This window comes from Hyperolius riggenbachi, chromosome 8 (assembly GCF_040937935.1).
Source record: "Hyperolius riggenbachi isolate aHypRig1 chromosome 8, aHypRig1.pri, whole genome shotgun sequence".
Classification (NCBI taxonomy): Eukaryota; Metazoa; Chordata; class Amphibia; order Anura; family Hyperoliidae; genus Hyperolius; species Hyperolius riggenbachi.
This window is the reverse complement of record NC_090653.1, coordinates 288,214,662-288,222,225: the sequence shown is the minus strand read 5'-3', so window position 1 is coordinate 288,222,225 and position 7,564 is coordinate 288,214,662. Positions and strand designations below refer to the sequence as shown.

At 48.3% G+C, this 7,564-nt stretch overlaps 1 long non-coding RNA gene across 1 annotated transcript; it reads left to right on the top strand.

Moving 5' to 3' along the window:
- Positions 1–4,229: 4,229 nt before the first annotated feature.
- On the top strand, positions 4,230–7,001 carry LOC137528595 (uncharacterized). The gene is made up of 2 exons (XR_011023431.1): positions 4,230–4,308; positions 6,688–7,001. It is a non-coding gene; the product is annotated as an uncharacterized lncRNA (long non-coding RNA).
- The last annotated feature ends 563 nt before the right edge of the window (positions 7,002–7,564 follow it).

Below are 7,564 nucleotides of genomic sequence, written 5' to 3'. Positions count from 1 at the left end.
CACTGAACACAACAGGTATGCAGTGGCGGGTTCACTGAACAGGTATACAGTGGCGGGTCCACTGAACAGAACAGGTATACAGTGGCGGGTCCACTGAACAGAACAGGTATACAGTGGCGGGTCCACTGAACAGAACAGGTATACAGTGGCGGGTTCACAGAACAGGTATACAGTGGCGGGTCCACTGAACAGAACAGGTATACAGTGGCGGGTTCACAGAACAAGTATGCAGTGGCAGGATCACTGAACAGGTATGCAGTGGCAGGATCACTGAACAGGTATGGAGTGGCAGGATCACAGTACAGGTATGCAGTGGGCTGAGGGCTCACTGAACAGAACAGGTATGCAGTGGCAGGATCACTGAACAGGTATGGAGTGGCAGGATCACAGTACAGGTATGCAGTGGGCTGAGGGCTCACTGAACAGAACAGGTATGCAGTGGCAGGATCACTGAACAGGTATGGAGTGGCAGGATCACAGTACAGGTATGCAGTGGGCTGAGGGCTCACTGAACAGAACAGGTATGCAGTGGCAGGATCACTGAACAGGTATGCAGTGGCAGGATCACAGTACAGGTATGCAGTGGGCTGAGGGCTCACTGAACAGAACAGGTATGCAGCCAGGAAGAAGTTAAGCCTAACTAATCTTTCCCTATATGAGAGACTGCAGCAGCTCGCCCTACTCTCACTAATGCAGGCACACGAGTGGCCGTAATGGCCGCCGCTGCCTGCCTTATATAAGGGGGGGTGGGGCTCCAGGGGCTAGTGTAGCCTAATTGGCTACACTGGGCCTGCTGACTGTGATGTAGAGGGTCAAAGTTGACCCTCAGTGCATTATGGGGCGAACCGAACTTCTTCCGCAAAAGGTTCCCGCACGCGAACCACCTACGTTCGCGCGAACCACGTTCGCCGGCGAACCGTTCGGCCCAACTCTAGTTACCACAAGCTGTTCAGATGCTCAATCAGACACATTTCCACAGCATAATACATCCCCCCACCCCCATTTCCATATATTAGACTGTTTGTAGAATACAACGAAGCACAGATTTGCAGTTTTTGCTTAAAGGGGAACTTGCCTGAATATAACGTAATGCGTAGTAGACCCAGACTGGACCCGGGACTGATCGCAGCTGAACAGGAGACCGTGGGAGGATGGCGAGGGACTCGTATGTGTTTATGGGGCGGGAGGAAGCCCCGGGTAAGTAGCAAATCTTTAGTTTCCGAGGTCTCTGGTTTACGTTAAGCATTTCTTACTTTGCTTAGTTGTGTGTGTCTTTTCGTACCGAGCTTTGTATTATGTTGGCACTGGATCAGAATTGGGCCAATCGGTTGCACCTACTCAGGCTAGGAACACACTAGGCAGAAACACTAGCATTGCGGACAGGTCCGTATTTACGTCACAGGAGCCTATAGGCACAGATGGCCTGGCACATTAGACTCCGCCCTCCATGGACCTACACACCTTGCCAAATTGCACCGCAAGCATGCTGGAAGGCCCAGCTGTCACCTCTCCCTTACTTCCCTTGCTTATCATAGGTAGCTACAGGTGCCATTTAGTATTAGGTAGCCAGAGGTTCTCTTAGTATTAAGTTGCATAGGAAGGAGGGAGGAAGGCACTGGAGGAGCAGAGTGAGACACCTTTCCATTACCAGGCGCCTGTAGGGTCGCGCCTACCTTGCCTTATGGTAAATCTGGCCCTGGTTGTGTAGAGCGCATATATGTGTATTTTACAGTGTGCGTTTTGAAAGCACACAGCTTGCTGCATAAGGGTCTATTTCCACACGCATATTGCATGCCTCATACCTTTTTCTGTATACGGATTTCCGTGTTTTGTAATGCAAATATTACCGCAGAAATCTGGATTCGGCCATTGTGCTTGCTGCGTTTTTGATCCATTTTTTAAATACAAGTATGATACTGTATTTTACTCCTTTGATTAGAGAAGATAATAAAAACGCAAACGTAGCGAAAAAGCATGAAAAATGCAGACGCGAACTGGAAACCCGAACGCATACAAAAACGCAACAAAAATACAGCAAACAAAATAAAAAGGCACAGTGCAGAATAGGCAATGGCTCCCTGCACTGCCTGGTGTCCTCCCAGCCTGAGGATTCTGATTGGTCGGATTTCAAGCTGCATAAGTCAAATTTACATACAAGGCAGAATGATTTGCATCTAATCACTGACCATCTCTAATGATGGGGATAATAATAGTGATTATCATTATTGTTATAAAAAATTGCTTAAAGCAAACCTGGACTGAAAAATAAAAGTCAAAATAAACGCACACAAATCATACTATCTCCCGTGTAGTCTACTCATCAATCTCTTTCTCCTCTCCTGCGTCCTGTTTGCCCACTGTGATAGATGGAATTCTCCATCCTCCATTTTGAAATTGGTCATTACCCCATAACAGCTTCCTGATCAGCACACTGTTACACTGTAATGGCCCATACTCACGGGCTACAATTGACGCCGCAACGCCCGTGAGTATGAGGCGCAACACGGGCGCGCACCCCGAACCGTCGCTCGTCGCTGCTGTCGCCAGGCGATTGGTGCGGTCAATCGCCTGGCAACAGTTGCCGCTGCAACTGTCGCTAGTCCGCGTGGGTATGTGGACTAGCGACAGCAACCAGCAGGGAATACCCTGAGCTTCCGGCGGGGGGAGGAACATCAGCGACCGATTCCTTCGCATCAGTTGCCAGGTCCCTCCGCCGTGTGTATGCGGAGGGACGTAGTGACGAGCTGTCGCCGGCCTGTCGCGCACACGCTCCCGTGTGCTAGCGACAGGCCACAAATGTAGCACGTGAGTATGGGCCATTAGGCCCAGTGCACACTGGGCGGATCCGCCGGCCGCATCTGCCTGAAAATCCGCGTGGCTAATGTATCTCTATGGGTTGGTGCACACCGGCGGTTTGAGGTCTTTAGCAAGCCGCAAACGTGCCTCTGGCTGCACGTTTGCGGTTTGCTTAAAACCTCAAACCGCCGGTGTGCACCAGACCATAGAGATACATTAGCCACGCGGATGCGGCCGGCGGATCGCATACAAAATCCGCTCGGTGTGCACCCGGCAAATATCGTCTCTCTGCTCCTAAAACCGCTAGTGTTTTGTGGATCTGCTAGCGGTTTTGGTGTGCCCCAGGCCTAATATTGCCCACTTAAACTATAGGGAAACATGAACATTACCTTGCCCATCAAATGTCCTTTCAGTTATAACTGACGGCAACTGATATATAACTGACAGCAACTGATATATTTCAGTTCTGAAAATGTTTTTGTCAGAACTGGAAGGGATCACTGTAAGAAGAAAATGCTGAGCTTCTGAGAGGAAATGACAGTGAGGTAAGTATGTAATATTCATTTGCAGCTATGTCATGTGTTTGTTTTAAATAATTTTACTCGGTTCAGGTTCATTTTAAATAAATATTATAACTGACTTCTTTACTGCATAATTAAACGTATGCTAAGATCGCTCTTAAAGAGGAACTGTAACGACAAAACGGCCCCTGGGGGGGTACTCACCTTGGGTGGGGGAAGCCTCAGGATCCTAATGAGGCTTCCCACGCCATCCTGCGTCCCTCGGGGGTCTCGCTGTAGCCCTCCGTACAGCGGTGACGCAATATTTACCTTCCTGGCTCCTGCGCAGGCGCTCTGATGGCTGTCGGCGCCGAAGTAGGCGGAAATACCCGATCGCCCTCGGGTCTGCTCTACTGCGCAGGCGCAAGTTTCCGGCACCTGCGCAGTAGAGCGGACCCGACGGAGATCGGGTATTTCCGTCTATTTCCGTGCCGAAAGTCGCCACAGCGCCCCCGCTGGAGCCAGCAAAGGTAAATATTGAACTGACAGTCGGCACAGTCGCCAGCTGTTCGGAGGGCTGCGGCGAGACCCCCGTGGGACAGAGGACGGCGTGGGAAGCCTCATTAGGATCCTGAGGCTTCCCCCACCCGAGGTGAGTACCCCCCAGGGGATGTTTTTCATGTTACAGAGTCTCTTTAAAGAGAAACTCCGACCAAAAATTGAACTTCATCCCAATCAGTAGCTGATACTCCCTTTTACATGAGAAATCTATTCCTTTTCTCAAACAGAGCATCAGGGGGCGCTGTATGACTGATATTGTGGTGAAACCCCTCCTACAAGAAACAAGTAAAAATTACATACTCTTGGCAGTTTCCTGTCTGTGAACCTTGTTGCATTGTGGGAAATGGCTGTTTACAGCTGTTTACAACTGCCAAAAACCATGCAGCAGCTACATCACCTGCCAACACTAAAATGTTCACTGGAGTTCCTCTTTAACATACCCTTTGCCAAAGTAGGAAATATTTTTGGAGTTACTCCGCCTACAAGATGGCTGCCCTTGGGCCGCTGTGAGGAAGACATTTGGGGAGGGGAGGGAGGTAGTGTAAGCCAGAGCCGGGACAAGGTCCTCCAGCACCCAAGGCTGAGACACCAAAGTGCGCCCCATCCATCCCTGCCACCCCAGCACTCACACACTGATTGCTCTTAGACTAAGAGGCACCCCAGGGCCCCCAACACCTTAATCTCTAGTTATCTGGCTTGTAGTCACTTCCATGTATCTCCTTTTCTTATTTCTTTCTGCTTCAAACACAATTAGGAATGACAGCTGAATGATTTGTGCACCCCCTCCTACACTGCGCCCTGAGGCTGGAGCCTCTCCAGCCTATGCCTCGGCCCGGCCCTGGTGTAAGCACATTCCTTTGTCATGTACACCAAGTTTTGTGTCACCTCAAGAAAAGACCCATCAGCAAGGAGCCCAAATAGCTCCACAGAGCAACTACTTAAAATGCCAGAGATTCCCAGCAACGCTGAGGTGATGAATGAGGAGACCTCAGACAGCGCCCAAGGGTACGGCGATGTCACAAACGCCACAATGTACGCGACTGATGACACCCGGCCTGACAGATAAAATAGGGGATCAGTTACACTCACTTTACATTAGACGTGGAGGGGAAGGCGAATGCTTTGCTTTCCTGATGGCTGTTTTGGTTCTTGCCTGGCCGCCACTGACAGACACGGCGTGTAATTTACTCACAGGAGGGCTGCGGCCTGTTAGCGCCGTCCGCCTGGTAGCAGGTGCGGGATTTTAGGTCGTACGGCTGGCGCTGCCCTCTGCTCCGCGGGCAAACCGGCCACTAAAATATCTCACGACCGGTCTGGAAGATATACTGTGTGACTGCTCACTGGCTGGGAATTCAGAAAATCAGGATCCATTCATTGCAGATCAATGACAAAAGTCATTGCTGCTTTATGTGCTGATGTGTGTCCATAAAACACGGCTATTCCGCAGTGTTCCTAACAGGAAGTGACAGATAGTCGTCTGAGGCAGGGTTCATCATTACCAAGCTTTTCAATATCATGAAATGCGAACCGCCGCCCACCCAATGTTAAAGGGAAATGGAGGCTGCCATATTTACTGTATTTCCTTTTAAGCAATACCGGTTGCCTGGCTGTCCTGCTGATCCTCTGCCTCTAATACATTTAGCCATAGCCCCTGAACAAGCATGCAGCAGATCAGGTGTTTTTTGCTAGATTGTCACATCTGACAAGATTAGCTGCATGCTTGTTTCTGGTGTGATTCAGACACTGCTGCAGCCAAAGTGATCAGCAGGACTGCCAGGCAATTGGTATTGTTTAAAAGGAAATAAATATGGCAGCCTCCATATCCCTCTCGTTACAGTTCTCCGTTAAGAAAGAAGGTTAACATTACAAACGATTACGATTAAAACCTGTTGTGGTCTCAAAATGAATGCGTTTACTCAAATGCAAATGTTTATTCGTATATGAAGGAATGGGTGGGGTTCAACATAAAGAAAGGAATTAAAGAGGCCCTGTAGTGACATATAGTGAAATGCAGTAAATTATACCTACTTATACTACTGTACCACTTTTTTACGGTACATTTTCCTGATTTCAGCATCAGGAACACTTCCTGTATCTATATATTGCTGTATATTGGTATGTAGTCCCTCCCTCCCAGTGATGTCACAGTCTAGGCTGTTTAGCGATGCAGAATTTTCCTCCCAGAGCATTCTGGGAGACCAGATATCATTTGTACTGGTTTGGGAACTCTCAGTGAGGCCTTGTTCACATTACAGGCGTTTTTGTTAAATTTTAAGCGCGGGAGATTTTCAAAATCGCTCTGAAAGCACTTGTGCGATGATTCTCTATGAGAGAGTTCATATTAGAGCGGTTCGTTTGCGATCTGCTTTAAAGAGCGGTTCTTGAGCAATTTTTGAGGCGATTTTCAATGGAAGGTATAGGAAAAACGCAAAACGCTCACAAAATCGCTTTGGCAAGCGATTGCGTGAGCGGTTTTAAAAAAAAAAACATTGTATTTATTGTTTCCGGATTTTTGCAAAAGCGCTTACAAAAACGCCCACAAAAACGAGCGAACGCACAGAAAATTGCCGGAAAACACTTTAAAAAACGTGGGGAAAAAAGCCCACCGCGGACGGACATGCTATCCAAACGCAATGTGCACAAGGCCTGAGCAAACATTTCGCAGAGATCACCTGACAGGACTAATGATGTCACCACCGGTGATACATTTGATAACATAAGTCAGGGGGAAGGAAAGATTTTGCAATGGGTAAACTGACAAAAAAAAACTATAAATGAATATTGTAAAGAAAAATAAGCAGTTGTATTCATTACGTTATTTTCACTACAGGTCCTCTTTAAACTCTTGGTGTTTTGCGGTATAGATGTCGGGAACGCCGCGGGACGCACAGCGTGATATTATGAAGCTGGATTGTACGCTGGGCGGTGAGTGTCATTTATTCCGACAAGACGTGTTGGCTGGGAGATCACAGGGGAGGCCCTGCTGGGATCCGTAATAAAAATGTAACACAACTAGAGATGTCATTCCTGGCCGGGTGAAACGCAGTCGTGTTCTTACCGATTCCAATATAGTCTGCCCTCCGGGGCAAACAGGCGGAAATTTGGATTTTTAATAAACTGACGTGTCTGTTTGGAAGGAGATGAGATGAGATTGTCTATTCTCTTCTTGACCGCGATGTACAATGCCACCCCAACATGTATTGGTGGGGGGAGGGTACAAGATTGAATTTTACAATTTGTATGTTGTTTCCGGGCATCCATTTATATCCCTGGCCTGGGTCACATCAGAGCATAGCTGGGATTGCTGAAATGATTGCTTTGGGGTCCTCGGCAGCACTTGTTTTATCTGTATAGAAGCTCCTTGATTAAATAATGTTTAATAAATCACTTGTTCCTTTGTCGGGAGCCCGGCCACCAGCTACTTCCTGCTCCGCAGACCGCCTGTGTTGTCGGTTGCAACCTTGTCAGAGAGATCAGTCTTTGCCCCGCCTCCCACCAGTCTAAAACCAGGATGATGTAATCCAGGCAGCTGCAGGAACCCCTCACATATTTTGACTTCAAACTCAGAGCCTGATTAATTACCTGAATAAGTAAACGACTTGTGTAATGAAACACTAAAAACAACAAGTTTGGCGGATCTGAGCCTGGAACAAGCATGCAGCCAGCGGAGTCACACCAGGAACAAGCATGCAGCCAGCGGAGTCACA